Raw genomic sequence first — 18,192 nt, forward strand, 5'->3', positions numbered from 1 at the left:
AAGAATTTGGGCAATAATCTCAAATTACAGATACAGTCCTACAGTCAAAATGTCAAAATTATGTCCAACCAATTCAAGATAGAAACATGAATGATGCGATTAGGAATTTCATAAAGCCTACATAAGGGACAGATCTCTAGGAAAAAGCTGGTCTCTCAATACTTTTTTTCTGCAATACAATACTTGTAAGTCTAGAACTAAAACTTGCACATGCCTTGTATATTTGATTGACTCCATAAGGTTTTCATCTAAATTCAAAATATAACTGTGTTTAGATATATTTCGACATTTTATTGCATTTAGTTATGAGAGATGAATTTTTCCTGAGAGAACCTAGGGCACACAACATTGCCAGATCATTCCAAACAAGTTAATTCTGAAATGGGCTTGAATCAATAACACAAAACAGGCGGTAAAGCCAATTTTTACGGTAGTCATGGTTGCATAAAATAATATCAAGACAGTCATATTGTAAGCTCCCTGCATAACAAATATAATTTGCAACCAACCCTAAGCACAAAGAGGAAATAGATAGACGGAAGATATAGATAAAAACAAATGATAGATAGATAGATAGATAGATAGAACAAAAGGAACTGAAGGTAAAGAAAGAATGCAGAGTAGTTGCCATTCAACACAGCGTGAAAAAAAGCCAAACAAGTGCAGCATGTAAGTAATTCAAGGTAAATTGAATGCTTTTCTTTCATTTAGGCTTTAAAATTGTTATGAAAAGCCTCTTTTTTCACTCTATCTGTAAGCCATAGGCAGACAAGGGATGAATGTATAAATATGTCACTGCAATACGTGGCTTTTAATGAAAATGGATTTTTAATGATCCCAAAAGCTACATTCTCTCTGACTTGCTCCATTTCCAGACTATCAGCATGAAGCATGCACAAGCAAATGCACTGGTTTTGCATGTCCTTCACTAAATCCCAGGACAACCGAGTGTCCAAGCACTGTAAAAACCAGAGCTGCCATTATGCAGAGCAGATACAGAGAAGCCACACGTCCTTCACTGTTTTTATTGAACTTTCAGAGCTCTGCGACACTGCTGTGCCTTCTTCCCACAGTAGACCCCAGTGTGGGTTACCTTGCACTCCACATGCATAAATAAAGGATGATGCATGGCAATGTGCCTTGCTGTTGTTCTCTGCCTCAAGGATACTTGTTCAAAGTGTACCACTCCTCCCACTCCCCCCAAGCAGGCACATTGTGTTGAAGTGCTCCATGTAAAACTCCGAGCACACAAAGGATTTAGTTCACAAATGAAGAAAAGTCACAAGGGGGAAAAAGGCTGATGCAATCCATAGCCTTCTTGCTGTCTGAACACAATGAATTCTTCTTTCCAATGTCAAATTTCCCCTTTCAGTCAGTAATAAACAAAAAATGCACTGAATAATGTGCAGAAATGTACCAGCTAGTATAAATAACATTTTCTCCTGTATTTTTATGTAGACAATAATATTTTTTTTTAGATTTCAACATCATCAGAGAATGAAGGAACATTTTCCTTACTTTATCACCATCCATGAAGTTTTATCTACAAATATTTCCTGTAAGGTAGGTCCGTAGATTAGGAAACAGTTATATAGTTGTCATAAAACCAAGATAGCATTTAAAATGGGCTTGGACTCCTGTATTCACTTCATATTCAATGCTTCAAGGTAAGCTTTGTGTACCCTATGTTACTTGGACAAAAAAATCTCCACATTTATTTCCTGTGTCATAATTTTTGCTTTTTTAAAATATTAGAAGACAAAAGGAATCAAAAAATAGAACACCGATGAAAAGGATAATGACTGAGAGGTGCCACACAATCACTAAACAAATGCTCCTATCCATTAACGAGTCAGAGGGCACAGCCTTATGAAGGGCTCCACAGAATCAAATATCTCTATCACCTAACAAGCAGACAAACAAACAACAAAAAAACACCCCAAAAATCCCATTTGTTGGGCACTTTCAAATTCATAGTTTTTTCCATTTTGTCTGCTCTCCTGACTCAGAGTGCCTCCCAATTAATATTTACCAAATGTCTCTCCCTTCCTCATTTAAATCAATTCAAAAACTGCACCTGTTTCATGAGACCTATGTGCACTTCTGACAGCTGATATTTGAGAAAAAACAAAAATAACTTAGAAAACCAAACTAACTACATTAAAGTGTAATCAAGAGAGAGAGAGAGTACTCAGATTAGCTCTGCCAGTACAAGACATCAGCAAGGCACATGGGGGTACCCCAGGGACACAGGTAGACACATTCGTGGTACACAGCCTGGGAAGGATCCCACACATCTCATGCCATCAACTGTGGCTGAAATTCAGCAACAGCACACAACAGTTACTGAGTGCCCGGGAGACACCATAGCTGTTTCATTCCTCTAGAAAATTAGGCAAAAACACCTTGCAAGAGTGCCACAAAACAAAACAAAAAAAAATCAAGCTACAGTATTCAAAGCCAGAGTTCATTTTAAACAATAAAATGTGGGAAGAGCTTTGAAAACAAGAAGCAGCCACTGTGGACAGCCAGAGGATGCTTCTGAAGTCAAGGCACAGAGAGCTAAAGTCATTTGCCAATGTACAGATTCACTACAAGCTTCACTTAAAGTTACCAGTGCTTCTAAAGAGTACAGGGGAGGAACCAGATTTGCCCTAAAAGGCTACACAGGACCCTTTTACATACACTTTTGCTAATACACAACAAAGCATACAGCACTTTTGCTGCTTCATTTCAGCAGTTCTCCCACATTATCTAGATGAGAGACAATTGCACAATGGCAGGTAAATCTTGTTAGATAGCATCCTAAATAAGAGGGAAGATCTTGCCTCTAAAAAACACAGAAAAGATCACAAGCCTGTATTGTGTATGCTGAGATACGCTGCCTGGGATTCTTTAAATAGAATTTGGTTAGGAAGAAACTTGCAGCTTTTTGAAGCAGTTTCCTTCAGTACTGCCAAATGTCAAAATACTTTTCCTGGCAGCTATCAAGGAACTGTTGTTACTGGAGCAGATTATCAGCCACAGGACTGTCTTCTATAGCAGTCAGCACAGTCCCAAGACCACTGGAGTTTGGTGGATGTGTCCAACTGCTGGTCCAAATTCAGGGACTGTGACATGACCCTGAATGTTAGAGGTTCATGCACATTTCCACATTATTTCAAAGATCACTCCAATCCAGAGTACCCTTAACAGGGTCTAGGTCACTTCTGTACCACAGCTCATACAAATTAACTTCTTACAAGTTTCTGTCGAGCTAATGGACAAAATTCCAAGAATATACAACCTTAAAGATATTTTAATGTGTTATTTTCAACTGCCTTATTTAAATGGTATCTCTTTTTAAAGCAACGCCTTATCTCCTTGAGTCATACTTGTTAATTCTGTATTAAAATGCACCCCCTTTCTCACTAATAGAGTGTTTTAAATTATGCTTATACATTTTTAAATTTCTTATTCACTATTTATCAAAACCATAATTCTCATAAACTTAAGCACAGGGTTCATTTCAGATGCAGACAGTTCACATATTCTATAAGTTTTACACGTATTTCAGAGAATGCAAGTTAAACAATATTTAATCAGTCTAAAATTAAAGTTTATTTCCACTGACTTGAACTACTTTTAAACGTGAAAGACCCAACAGCTATCTCAGTGATGACTAGCTCATTCTTTTTGCAGTCTCAGATGTGCTACTGACATCCACATGCCCAAATGTATAGTGATGCCAGGAATTTCAAATGAAATCAGTTTTTTTAGGTAGATATTACAACCAGTGTTAATGCAGCTCTTCAATGCCTGTTCTCATTTTGAAATATCTTACTATCTCCTTTTTATTTTCAAAAGGCTTCTTATTCCCCTGTTGCTGAGAAAACCTGGCTGTGTCTATAAACTCTCTTATTAAATGCTTTCAAAGCTAAGCAAGGTAGCAAAAAGAAAATGCTTCCTCCTATCTTTCATCTATTCTTGGCTTTGAAATTATGTGAATATACTGGCTGAACATTTGGGCATTTTTGTAAAAGAATATTTAGACAATAACATGAATTAAAGTTTTTTGCAATCTTTAAAACACTGCTCTCATAAATATGTGTAAAAACAGTCTCATTTAAGTCCTGGAAAGATGCCACAGTACAACCTGCCTGAAACCTGCCTTTTGGGGAAATACAGATGAGGTTCTGGATTTCCAGCTGCAGCTGCAGTAAGACAAAAAACTTCATAATCATAATCCAAAGAATCCTTACTAGTTCTTGCAGGTTTTTTTAAATACTTCATTAAGAGGTTGACACAGTAGTAGTTAGATCCATAAATAAGATATTTTTATTACAATCTAACAAAATCAAGACGGTAACCGTGATTCATTTTTTTTAATAACCTTAGTTCTCTAAGACTTCCGATCCTAATGGAGCAATCATGCATCACTGTTGTGTTCCAACAGAACTATTAGGCTCTGTGCTGTGCTAGTGTAATTGCAGTCTAATGGTTTACACTATCATAATGGCACTAAATATTTTACTAAATGCAGTACAATATCTAAAAAGTGATTTTAATTGTTCCAGCTTTAAGATCGTACATCAAAGAAAGAACTGCTCCTTTATCTCTTGAATTGAGAGTAACAAAGATGCCAAAATCAATGTCTTGTTTCTCTTAATAAAGTGGTTAAAACATAACATTAGAAGCAGAGTTTAAAAATTACAGCATAAAATGACTTAGTAAAAAGTGAAAATCATTAAAATATTTTGAGGCATTTTGATGCTCTGCTTCAGCAGGCTGGCATGGCTTAAACTGTCAGATCAACAAAGGATGCAGAAATACTCCATTCAGAGCCTAATTTGAATTTTTTAATCAGAATTTCTGATTATTTACTTTAACAAAACTTAAAAAAAAAAAAATCCCACTATGTGCAAGCGTACCATATCCCAACAAGCTATCTAAGCACTGGATAACATAATTATGGTGCACTTGTGGTCAGTAACACCAGCAGAGCAGCTGAGACAGCAGCAAAGCCCAGCAATGCCTCCCTCCCTGACCAGCAGCAGGGGCACCTGCCAGTACCTGCTGGACACCAACCCTCTGCATGCTCAGGACATGCTGACCACCAAAGAGCTCCACCAACTAAGTCAGACTAATTCTGTAAGGAGGGACAATCACTTCAGGTAAGGATTTGGAAAATCCTGCCATTAACACACCAGAGAAGCCCTAACTGCACCCTGCAATGGCTGCTGCCTTACTCCCTTGGACAAAGCCAAAAATACCTGTAACTCCAAAAGGGGAACTGAAGTTAGTACTGAAAGTGCTCAAACCTTCTAAGATTGCCTCCAGAACTCCTGAAATTGATTTTTAAAAAACTACTTTTCCTGAAGCTAATTTATACTTAATTCTACTCACTATTTTTATTTTCAAAACCCTATTTTTTTACTTTCAGCTGACGTATTAATTTACAGTTCCCCAAGAAAACCACATTTTCTTGGAAAATACATCTTTTCTTTTTCCCAAAAATCGGGATTTTTTTTTTTTCAGAAGAGATTTGGACTAGGATACCAGGGGGTTTTTTCCAAAATCGTGTTTACTACTAGTATTTTCTACAACACCAACCTGCTTAAAAAAAATAAAGAGCAAAAATATGTTTGTACTATCTAGAGAACATTTTGTACAGCTCCTTGATTTAAGAATTGTCAAGATCTAGGATCACTTTGTACCTGGAGAATAAATTAATTCTTTTAAAACAGAATAAAATAAAACCTGTCTTTTACCTGGCACAAGAACTGTTTTTTTAAAAAAACATGAAATATAGTGAATTCAGTAATTTGGTAGTAAAAAATCTTCAAGCTTGCACAAAGGTACTAATAACAAGAACTAATTATTGCCCATCCTGTAAGCGAGAAGCTGTGACTTTCTAACATTGATGATACACACTCTTTCTAGCCAGGCTCTGCTCCAGTGTAGAAGCACTTCTCCAGCAAACACTCCTAAATGATTCAACATCTGTGCTATGCTAAAACAAACCAACACCACAAAAAAAAAAAAAAAAAAAAAAAAAAAAAAAAAAAAAAAAAAGACCCCAGCATTTCCTAAGGAAAAATGCTACTTAAACCAAACTTCTCCAGTAAAATGATAAAATTTGCAAAAAAAAAAAAAAATTGAAAATGCACTTTGCGACTTTAATTTTCATTTAAATTAGGATTTTTTTTTCAAAAAATACAGATACAAAAAAAAACCCCAGAGCAGAAAATCTGTTTTCTAAAGATCTCTAGGATTTATTGATACAGTATACACACCTAACCTATTACTCTTAGATAATTACCTAACACAATATTTTACTTACATGGAGAGGTTTAATTTTAATTTACAGTTTAATTGTCCTACTTAAAGTAAGCCTGTCACCTGTGTCACTTTGTGGCTCATAACTGTAATCCTCATTTAATTATTTACTCCAAGGGAGCATTTTAATTATGGATATTACTATGTGTGTAGAGTAACTTATACTCGAGGGCAGTGAAAATTTATACAGTAGAGTGCTCACCTGAATTTCCACTGGCCACAACTCCATGTGCAGTGGCTCAGCTGCAGAGCCTACCGAGACTGCTGAGAGATGCTCTTCGCTTCTCTGACCTAGGACCACATTTGGGGTGCCTGAAAACAGGCAGGACCACCGGGGCACAAATGGCTTGGATTACGACTGCAAGGCTCCCAGCTGAAATATAAATGAGACAGTAACAATTCCTCCCATCTACATTTGACCCTGCAAATAACCTTTGGATGTAGGAGCTGGCACACAGGATTGGCTCCGGGGTGAGGTCCCCACTGTGCCCATTTCTGTGATGATCAGTAATGGAGCAACCAGAGGAGGGGCACAGAGCATGAGCCTTGCTCTGATTTATTTCTTGAAATTTGAGCAACCAGTGACCTATGGGTTTCTTAAGATACGGGCTGCCTATCAGCTTTTTTTTTAATAGCCATCAGTTGACTAATATTCTATGAAATTATCTAAAATCTTTGCAAACTAGCTATATTTTTAGCTTTCAGAATATCACATTTCAGGAAGCTCCATCATTTAACAAGAAAAGAAAAAAAAACCACTGCTCTGTGTTTGCTTCAAATTTGCCAGATTTGTGGGTTTGTGTGCTACTGCTGGGTCATCTTTCCAGTAATTTTAACTTCCAAAGCAGACATTTCATCATCACATGAGTGGCACTATGCAACTTCCCTGCTCTGGACCAAGCAATATTTTTCATTGCCTGAAGTTCCAATAGGAAACGTCAAAAAACTGAAAATACTTTAATTTTTAACATATTTGGCACAATAGGATCCATTTCTCTGCAGGCACACCCAAACCAGAGGGTAAGGGATGCCTTTTCCCCAGGCTTGCCAGCAGGTGACTAGGGCTCTAATGCCTGGGGCAGGTGGGGACAAGGGGCTGCCCAACCTTCTGTTTTATATACAGAAAATATGTGCCAGAGTGAAAGAAAAGGAGCCCAAGTTCTGAAGATTTTTTACTACTCCCTGATTTACTGTTCAGTGCTCCTGACTTGCACATCTTGCTTAATGCCGAGGCAGCCCCATGGGCAGTCAGGGGTGTATCCAACTGGATTCCTTCCCTCTTGGAGAAGCTACTTCTACAAACTCCTTCCTACACAGGAGGTGAGGCCAAAGCACTGCCTCCCTCCCAGGAGACAAGATGAGCGCTGGTGGAGTTTCTGGGGAACACAGCTCTCCAGCACATCCAGCAGTGCAGAAGGGGGACATTGAGCACATGGGAACCGCAGGCCACCTGCTTCTGAGGCAAATGCCTCTCACAGTAGTCACTTCATTATTAACGACCACCATATCTTCATAAGATGCTTATCTTTTTCAATAAACAGAAACAGTTACTGAAGGTTTTGTTTGGTGCCTTTTTTTTTAATATTGGGGTGAATCCAGATTGCTTTCTTTAGTATCTACCTTTCTTCAGTGATGAATGTTTTTTCATGAGCAGTGCCATTACATACAATTTTTATCGTCTAGATTGTTCTATTTTATTCAGCAACCTAGAAAAAAATTTCCTCTTTCTCTTTTTAAAGTAACCTTCAACCCACAATTTGTCTGCTGCCTCTTACAGTATACTCAGCACAGCCATGGCCCCTAACAACTGAGAGCATTCAGCACGTTCCAGTACTGGGTATATCACATTTCCCATCTGAAATTGCTTACCTCATCAGTCACTAAGGGCCCAGTTTGGAAGTCATTAAAAATAATGAGAATGCTGGCACTTCTCCCAGCAATAATGGCATTGGATTCTGTGTTGCTTTTATACTTTAAGACATTTGTATATATCCACAAACCATTTAACTCTTATCTTTGTACTAGCTTTAATGAAACTAATGGTTGCTGAAACTGTGTGGGTTTTATTCTACTTTTTATTTAAATAAGCTTCTGCCCACTCCATCATAAAACAACACAAACACTTACACAGCATATTGCATCACAAAAGCCCCAAAGTGTTTACCAGGACCACTATATCCATCACTAAAATGCAAGCACTTCTCAGTCAATAAACACTTCAGCTGACAATAAAGTCACAAGAGAGTTTTCAGAAGGAAAGCTGAAGAGCAACAAATCCAATTTTTCCAAAACAAATTTAGAACCAGGGTCTTGCATTTTCACCTCCATCTGTATCTACTGTAGTATCACCCTCCTATCACCATGCAAAAAAATCTAAATCCGTATTAACTCACTGAGTAACAACATCACTCCTGCAGGGTCCCTATCTTACAGGCTTTGACAAGATAATGAGCCCTCAGGAACAGGCTCCAGGCCTGCACAAAATACACCCATAGAGTTTCAACTAATTGTTGGAAAACATATTAATGCATATTAAAACCTTAAAACATTCACCCTTAATATTCAAGGTCTAGCTTGGGGCTAATATAAAATTTCACACCTCTATACTTTTCCTGTTAAGAACATGTATGATTTACATGATTTGAAATAAAAAAGAATAATACAAATATGGAAAAATCCTCACCTTCTTTAGATGTGTGTCTATTTGCTCTAGGCATACATTTGAACTGTACATTAAAAACAGACCTGTCATGAGGACAAACACTAAAGTTACAGGTCCAGCACTTCTGGCATAGGAAGTGCACTATTTCAGACTCATAGAAATTAATGACAGTATATAAGATGACTCACACATTTTGACATCATCTGCTCACAGAGGAGGTATTCCTCAGATGCAAAGGACTTGAACTCCAATCACCCTGTTAGTCTATCTGCAGTGTGAAAAATCCAGAGATCCTGGACAGCTCCTGAAAGCTCTGTCTTGTCAAAATCAGTAGAGTCTAGTATGACTAAATTGACTGATATACCTAGCTGGGAGCATAAAGAGAAGGCAGGTAGAAGTCAAATGGTAATAATTCTAACTAATAATAAAACTACAATTACCAGACATAATGAAAAAGTTCCCCAAATGCTTCATCAGGTGAACTCTAAAGGTGTTTCGATGTTATTATCGGTATATGTGAAAATCTGAAGAACATTGCCACTGCATAGAAGTTAAACCAAAAGCCTATTTTGTAAGGTTATTAAAAATATATTTTTAAGGCTGTTAAATGTTTAATACCTTTGCAAAGTATTTTCTTTGCATTTATTTTTATGTGCTGGGTAAGGTCTGCATTTAGAACACATATTGCTTAATGCACCCTTTAGTTGGTGTAGCACCTTTAATCTCAAAATATTTTAAGCCATGTTACAAATACCTTATCAAGCCACAAAAAAAAAAAAAAATAAAAAAATAAAAAAAATAAAAAATAAAAAAATCACCCAGCCATCCTTAGCAGTAACTAGAATCTCATGAGTTTGATTTCTTTTATCTGTAAGATCAAGGAATGAAATGACAGCAAATTAGCTTTATGTTTATCAATCTAGTTTGAAATTACATGCCACATATTACCCTTAGAATTACTAGTACAAGCTACACAATTTAAGCAATAGGTGCATATGCCCAGGGATCATGAGTGATCCCACCATTTTGAGACTTAAGAATATCTTTATGCAATACAAATAAGTGAAGAAGAATGTAAAAATTGACCTGAACATAATATTGAACAGCAAATACAAATAACATTGTGGCAATTTAATTTTATTAAAATAGACATATGTCTTTAGAATATTTGGAAAAATTTTTTATTCTACTTTCCCCTGCACTAAATGGCTAAATGAAGGTAGTAGTTTTCAGATACAGAAAACCTGCCTGTGGCTCGTTATCCAATTAATTAATATGAGTTAGCTAAATCAAGCTAAATGACAGCTAGTTGCTCCACAAAAGCTAGCAGTATGTCACAATAAGATCAGTGCAGAGGTCTTTCCTTTTGAACCTTAGAAACACATTAAAAGACATTTCTCTCTTCACTTTCAGAAAAATAAGCATTTTAAAAAGGGATGACAAGTAATTCATATTCAGAAACTCACTGAGAAGATTACAGATGTTACAGTGGCAGTGGAGAGTTTCATTGCAAAAGCATGACAGAACTTTTTCATCCAGATCCTCTTCCATGAAAAGGATAAACTCTCTCATACCTATTATCTCACGTGTCTCACTCTATCTTCCTTAAGGAACAAGAAGACAGCTCAGTAGCTCTGTTCTTCCATCCCCTCTTACCACTGCACCTGCTGCACCCATTTGAAAACATCCTGCTATCTAAGGTGCTAATTTTTACACCAAGACAGGAATGACACTCAGGACAGCTCAACAATTCTTGTTCATCTCTTATGAAAGCACATGGGATAACTGGTTTTTAAGGCCTTATAAGAATTCTGCTTTGGCTTTGTGCAAATGTAGGAATAGTACAGGGGGTGGCACAGGACTTGGAATATACAACTGAACAACTAGGGAGAACTGAATTGAAATTCATTGTATTAAGAGCCAAGTGAGAGATTTGGTGCCAGGTAATGCAGAAAAAATATAAACAACCCCCCTTCTGTTTGGATCTCAGCATCAATGCTGACAAAACTGCAGGGTTAAAATCTGCCCTTAGGAACAATAATCACGTAAAAGCTCTAACTAAACTCCTAAGCATGAACTCTGCTGCAATAAGGAACACACAACTCTCAGGCTACACAGAAGTTTCCATTTTGTGAAGAAGAAAAAAGCATGGCTTTTCTTACCACAGACATGCTTCTCACACTTTTTCATTTTAGTGGTTTGTTTTCCACCTTCCTCCCTCCTGTCACCTCAGACAACAGCAGCTCAAGTGGACAATACAAGCAGATGCAACATTTCTATTCATCTCACTCCTCCCTCATTTTTTGTTTTTGTTGCTGTAGTTTTACATGCATCAAAAGGAGAATTTTGCCCAAGATGCTGCCTGTGTGGAACAGCCTGTGTCACTCAGAAATTCTGAGCACCAGGTATTCACTGATGGCTTTCAAGCAGATCCTGAAGTGGCAGCCAACAATTCACAGCTGAGGGAGGTGTGGCTGTTTATTCTGGAGAAAAGGAAGCTGAGGGATACCTTATCACTCTCTAAAACTGCCTGAAAAGAGGCTGCAGCAAGGTGGAGGCCAGTCCTGGGTAAAAAGCAATAGCATGAGAGGGAATGCCTCAATTTGCACCAGGTGAGGTTTAGATTGGATATTAGGGAAAATTTCTTCACTGAAAGGGTTGCTAAGCACTAGAACAGACTGTCCAAGGAAGTGGTTGTGTCACCACCTCTAGAGGGGATGTGTAGATATAGCACTCAGAGACAAAGTTTAGTGGTGGCCTTGGCAGTGTTGGGTTAATGGTTAGACCTTAGAGGACTTCTCCATCCTAATGATTCTGTGATTCTATCTTTCCGAAATATTGCACATCAGCAGAAGAAAGTCAAGCCTCTGATTTTCACATCTTTTCACATCCAAATGTTAGTTAAGAAAGTGTTTAACCCTGGAGACATTTTCAGAAAATTAGTTCAGAGCCTCTGCACAATTTAATCAGAAGTAGTTTTAAACTCTCTGCAATTAAACACAATATACTCTTGCATTTGCCATTTATCACACTGTTGCCATTTCAAGTAAACTGGCCAACAAAACTGTCTGGTACCTTGGACTGAAGAAATGGGAAGGATAATGTTCTGGAGGAAAGCAAGTCTATCCAACATTTTACAGTTTTAAAAATACCCTTGGGACTTGTTCTGATACCTTGTAATTATGCACACATATCCTGATTCATGGTCCATGTCTCCCAGCTCAAAGTAGCATGCACTCTGTTTCATATCTTGCCCTATTTATGTGTATAATACTCCAGTCTGTAATGCCATAAAAGAGAGGACAGGCTCATTGCACATGTTACTATCGATTTCATATGAGCATAGGCATAATCTAATGATCCTTTCCAGCTAAGGATAAATATGCACAATTTAGCCTTAAACATATTCAGTGTCAGATCATTTCAACTGCTGCCTTTGAGAAATATGCCTGAGATGTTAAAGATCTCTGCTGTACAGCCTCCTCTTTAAGAATGTAGAGAGTGTGGCAAAGGAGACAAAGATGTCCAAACTGGAAAAGGGACAAGAAATGTTGTCAGCTGCGTATCAAGAAACATATCTGCTTCAGGCCAAACTTGTTCCACAACTTTCCCCTGCTTCTCTCCACCTCCACATGACCCTGCTCTCCCGCTGAACACCTACAGTAGTTAATGAAGAAAAGTGAATCCACCTTGTCCAAGTGAGTACTACTAGCAAAGAGAAAGGTGGTTGATAGGAAAATTAATAAGTATTTTTACCTGTAACAATTACTGCAAGTATCCTAAATACTAGGTATATGCAGGACCATTATAAAAGAAGAAAGGACAACCTGCCTTAGAAAAAGAGATCTAATTTTCATTCCCCACATCTGCTCTGCAACCCTTACACAACCACTGGCATGTGGCTGAAATCCTCTTTTTGGACACAGAGAGCAAAGGAATCACCAAACATATTTGCTAATGGGTTGTTTTGTTTTCTCAGGTTTGTGTTGGTTTGGGGTCTTTTTTTTTAATTTTCCACCAGTTTCAAAATAAGACAGCACATGCTGTAATGTGTTGCTGTCCACCTTTTACACGCTAATCTTTAAAAAGGAAATGTGGGAAGTGCAACAGAGTGGCCTTAGCCGCTGTCCATATAAGGAAGAGCTGGAATCTGCATGTGCTAACAAGGGATACAAAGACCATGGCAGGGAGAAGGGTCTGCAAATAACTGCAGCTAGGATCATTAAAAATTTGACTACTTTTTTTTTTTCTAACATATCTTAAATTTGGGTTACTGTTGGATGCATATTTATTCACACCTTTTGAACAAAGGAAGACGGTTTTGCAGTATTCTTAAAATAACTTTGAAAAAGGACTCTGTCAACATAAGGTCCAGTTTATCCATGAAAAATCCAAGTTTTTTCTGACTAATTTTTCAAAAACAATTTAACTTGTAAGCCGAACTCAAGCCTTATTTCATTTCACAACACAGCTTCAATTTTGCGCTTTTCAGTTCTGACAACTCTGTACCCATTTCCTACTTGTATGGATACAATTAAATATGTACTAATGTACCAATAATAAACATGCATTATTTACAATCACTGCAACATAATTAGCAAATCCCAGAAAATGCTAAAACCCAAACCTGAAAGTTACATAATATTAATTTTTTTATTTATTTATTTTTGTATTCAACTACATCTACTACACATCTTTTATGCTCCTCTTAGTGGTAGTTCCACCAAATTTTCTTACATTACAATAGAACTACTTTTTTCCTATTCAGATTCAGCTAAGTCTTTCATCTTCATTCCAGAATTCAGGCATGAACTAAGACGTGGCACAAAAGAATTTTTACCCCCACATGTGCAGAAATCACAAAATTTGTGGAAAAGGAGCAGGCTAGGGAAAGCTTGAAGGAATTCTCATGTTTTTTCAGCAAGTTCATATAGATAGCAATGTAGTCAATTTTGTGAATAACCTAACCAAATAAAACCAAGTGACGCTTCTATTTAATTACCTCTTTCAGGAACAATCTAATCTGCATACATCTCACTTTCCATACTTAAAATAATTTTTTTTTAAATCAAAGGAGGTTTGCTTTTCATGACCTCTTTTACAAATCTTTAATGAAGAGTTCCACTATCCAGGTTTATTAGCTTTCTCCTTCTCTTTTTTCTCCTCTTTTTTTTTAAGGGTATCTGCATTCCTTCCAAAATAAGATCATTTTTCTTGTCACCCCACTAACATTTTTAGTGTTCTCTATTTCAAAGGGCTTATATGTTTAAACAAGTAAGGGCTCTGGTGCACAATCATTCATCATATGTAGCCTAGAAATAGTTTTATCTGTCCAAATTCAATTAGGTGCTGCAGGGAGCAAAACGAGACTCCTTAAGACAGAATCCAACATTTTAATGACAATCAATAACTCCCTCCCTCTGCGTGTGAGCTCTCTGATTATTATTAATCTTGATACATGGGAAGCTGAACACTGAATAGGGTGAAGGACTAGACTGCGCCTCTGCTGCCAGTGTGCAGAACTGAATGAACTGAGGGCAGGAAAACAAGAGTGGAACTTAAAAATTTCAATTATCTCAGAGAGAGCAGGCCATGAAAATCAAGTTCTTATCAACACACTGCCAACAAATTGCTAAACCAGGTGCAGAATAACTTTGTTTAAAAATAAATTAATAAAAAATTAGAGGACAGAAAGAGACAAACTATTCATAAAAGCAGAAAAGAGAGTTTAATCTTTTGGTTTTCATGCAATTTTTTTACAAGAGTCTCAACAGAAGAGGAGAAATTAACCAAGAAATTCTTGAACGATTTACTTTCATGGAACTAAGGAGATATTACAGAAACAATTCTATGTATAAATGATTTGAAAACTTTCCTTGGGGCATCTGAAAACCCACCTAAAAATAAGAAAGGTAGAAGCAAACTTAAGCAGTGTGAAGCTGTAGCACGCAATTAACAGCCTAAAAATAACCAACGAAATCTTCTACAGCAAATCAAGTACACAAAATAAGCTATCATCATGTTAAAACTAATATTTTTACAGATATTCTACAGGCAAAGTCAAAATAACAAGAGCCCTGATTCAGAAAATAGAGACTGTAATGCCATTGCTACTTTCTAGCCATCTGGATCCACAGCGATATTTAATACTGCTAAGAACTAGGGCCTAACACAGAAACCAGAAGGACAAAAGAGAGAAAGATGGACACAAGAGAGTCATTTAGCCTCAACAGCCCAAAACTGTCAGGAGTCTACCATTTTTAGCTTGTAAGATAGAGCACATATTTAGCATCTGAAAAGTCTGGATTTTGTAATAAGCACCAGACTAAATCTTAATGTGCAGAGAATACAGCCTCTTTGCAAGGCATTCAATAACATCATACTTGATCATGTAAGAAGAGCCATTTAGACTTCACATATTGAGCAATGGCTCATCTACAAAATATCAGTGTATAGAAAAAGCAAAAGAACACATTACAAAAGGATATCCAGTCCTCCCGATAAGACTTTAAAGCAATATATAATATACCCTGGATTAATATCATATTAATAGCTGTGGCAAACTCATACCCTTCCCATTTCAATAGCCTGAGCCAAATAGGGAATGCATCTGACTGTCTTTTCAGTAATTCTACTTTTTAAGTGTTATATTGAATCAGGTCAAGCAGAACCCAAGATACTTTATTTCAAGGCTATTTCAACGGTTAGAGCAGCAATTTAAATAGAAAGCGAGAGTGGTACTGTTCTCTGTACTTTAAACTATTTTAATAGTTTAAATAAATGAAAGTTATTGAAACTGGTTTCCAGAAACGAACTTGAATCATGCACAAATGTGCTGTTTCAATACAGAATAAGATCAGCAGTGCAGAAATGAATTACATTAAAAAGCAAAAATATGCTAAATCAGACAAAGATTTGAAACTCCAATACATCACAGGTGATTCTCCAGTAGCACATGTTTCCACCCAGAATACACCTATTGCACACAGAAAGTAGGAAATGAAAAGAAATGCTAATCCACACAACAATGCAGCTTCACAGAAGCAGTGAAGTGACACAAGGGCTTCAGTTGTGTCCTTAAAAGCAGCCATTGGGGCAAAATGAGATATAGCAGGATGCAAAGGGTATAGGCAAGTGACTCAAAGATAGGTTCCCTCCTTCTCTGCTCTGCTGTCCATGCTCCAGGAAATAGATGCCTTTAGCATGGCTAGAGTACAGATAGAAAAATATATTTGAGAAACTAAGGCACTAGAGGTCACAGTGGTGCTTCAAAGCATGATGTTTCTAAAGTCATTCTCTTTGCTATTTATTTTTATAGTCACAGACCCATGAAGGAAAGACCTTGCTGACTGAAGCAGTTTCTCAACTGAGATGTGCTATTGGCATAGAGTTGGCAAAACAATACTAAATTAGAACAGAAAGCTACTAAATAGAATAGAAGTTGCCTTCACTTAAATACAAAGGCATACACATAACTCCACTCACAGTGGAAGAGCAAATAAACAGAAAAAAAGTGTATGTAACAGCAACTTCCTCCTCAGCTAGTGTAAGAGTCATGTTGATGCAGTCATTGCCTAGTGCTCCCAGGCCAGACTAGCTCATCATTACATGGGAGGAAGAGAAAGAGGTGGTAAGCCAAGTACCCTTGGGCTTGTACTCTTCCAGCAGTGCTGATCAGAGCCCGAGGAGCAGCAGAGCCCCCAGGCAGTGCCCACTGCCCAGCACCACACAGCAGAGCCACACTGTCCAAAGCAGCTCCAACACATCCCTGGAGAGCACATGCCTACAGCAAACCTTGGCCACAGATCCACCACAGATTTCAGTCTTAGGTACCCATATTTTATATTGCGAAAGAGAACTTTAATCCTCACAACCTACATCAACTAACCCTGGAAATGCTAAGGTTTTTATCACAAAAGCTTAGGAGGTCCCAAAGTTTCCTATCCAGCAGGCATGCCCAGAAACATCTCAGTTCCAGCAGGTCTGGGAAATTCACATCTCTGAGGCCTGAGCTCATTAGGAACTGCAGTTACTCCCCCTAGCATTTTGCCTGAGCATATCAGTCCCACAGGCAGGCAGTACTTTTACCTAGAGAGGTTCCATGCAAAAATGCATCAGCAAAAACCTTCCTCAAAATCAATTGTCATCGTAACTGCAACTAATCCTGCACTCTTCCAAACAACCCTCCTCAGCTAGTATGTACAGAAATCAGTTTCCTATTCCAGGAAAGTGCAACGAACACAAAAGGTGGGGCAAGAACCTGACCAGATATTGCAATTACTCACATCCTAGCTGCAAAGTCCCCTTACAAACCCACATCCAGCTTCACCTGCAGCTCATTCTGTGTCTGGAATGAAGGAAAGGGGAACAATTATACTATCTCAAATCACCATTATTGTTTCAATGATTGCATTAGCATTCTCAAAGCATAAACCACCCACAAAACATTTGAGGCAGACATCCAATGATGGATTTTCCCAACAGAGAAAGCAATTCCTCTAAGCAATAAAACAGTCTGTGAGAAATCCTGTAGCCATAAATCTAGTATTTCTCATTACAAAATTTACATCAGCCACGAAGTGATTACTTCTAAAATTACAAACCCATGTGGGCAGAAATATTAGTGGGTTACCAACTGCCATTCTCATGAGTCATGAGAAAAGCAGTTCAAGTCCTAATAGTCTCGTAAAAAACAAAACATCAAAAGAATTAATTGTCTTATTATAGACTGAAAGTTTAGGACATCCACATAAGAAGCATCTAGGCATCAAAATACAAAGGCCAGCAGTAATTGCCCATCAAAACTTTCAAAGGTTACACAGGAATATCGAAGCAATACAGGTTTGTCACAACTTTTCAACATATCTCCACAAAAGCAGTACCTAGACCCTTCAAACCACCCCAGCATTTCCCACATGGGAGCATGTAATGTGCAGAAAGGAAAGAGAGGGAAGAGAGACAAGAGGGGAAGCATCCAAGGCCTCTTGCAGAACACAGGCAGTGCCTTCAGTTCCCCAGGGGCAGGGCAGCACTGATCCCCTGGGTCCCAGCTGTGTTGGGTGCTGGAGGCACACAGGATGTGCAGCACCAGGGACGTCCCATTCTAAAGCAGGGGAGAGCGGCAAGGGAGTAAGTGGGACCACTCATGAACAAGTTTGGCCCAGCCTGCTTGATGCTGAAACACATATATCATCCCAGGACTTGTCAGGGAG

The sequence above is a fragment of the Chamaea fasciata genome, unplaced genomic scaffold (assembly GCF_029207755.1).
Source record: "Chamaea fasciata isolate MVZ Bird 193981 ecotype frontalis unplaced genomic scaffold, bChaFas1.0.hap1 SCAF_10, whole genome shotgun sequence".
In the NCBI taxonomy this organism is placed as follows: domain Eukaryota; kingdom Metazoa; phylum Chordata; class Aves; order Passeriformes; family Sylviidae; genus Chamaea; species Chamaea fasciata.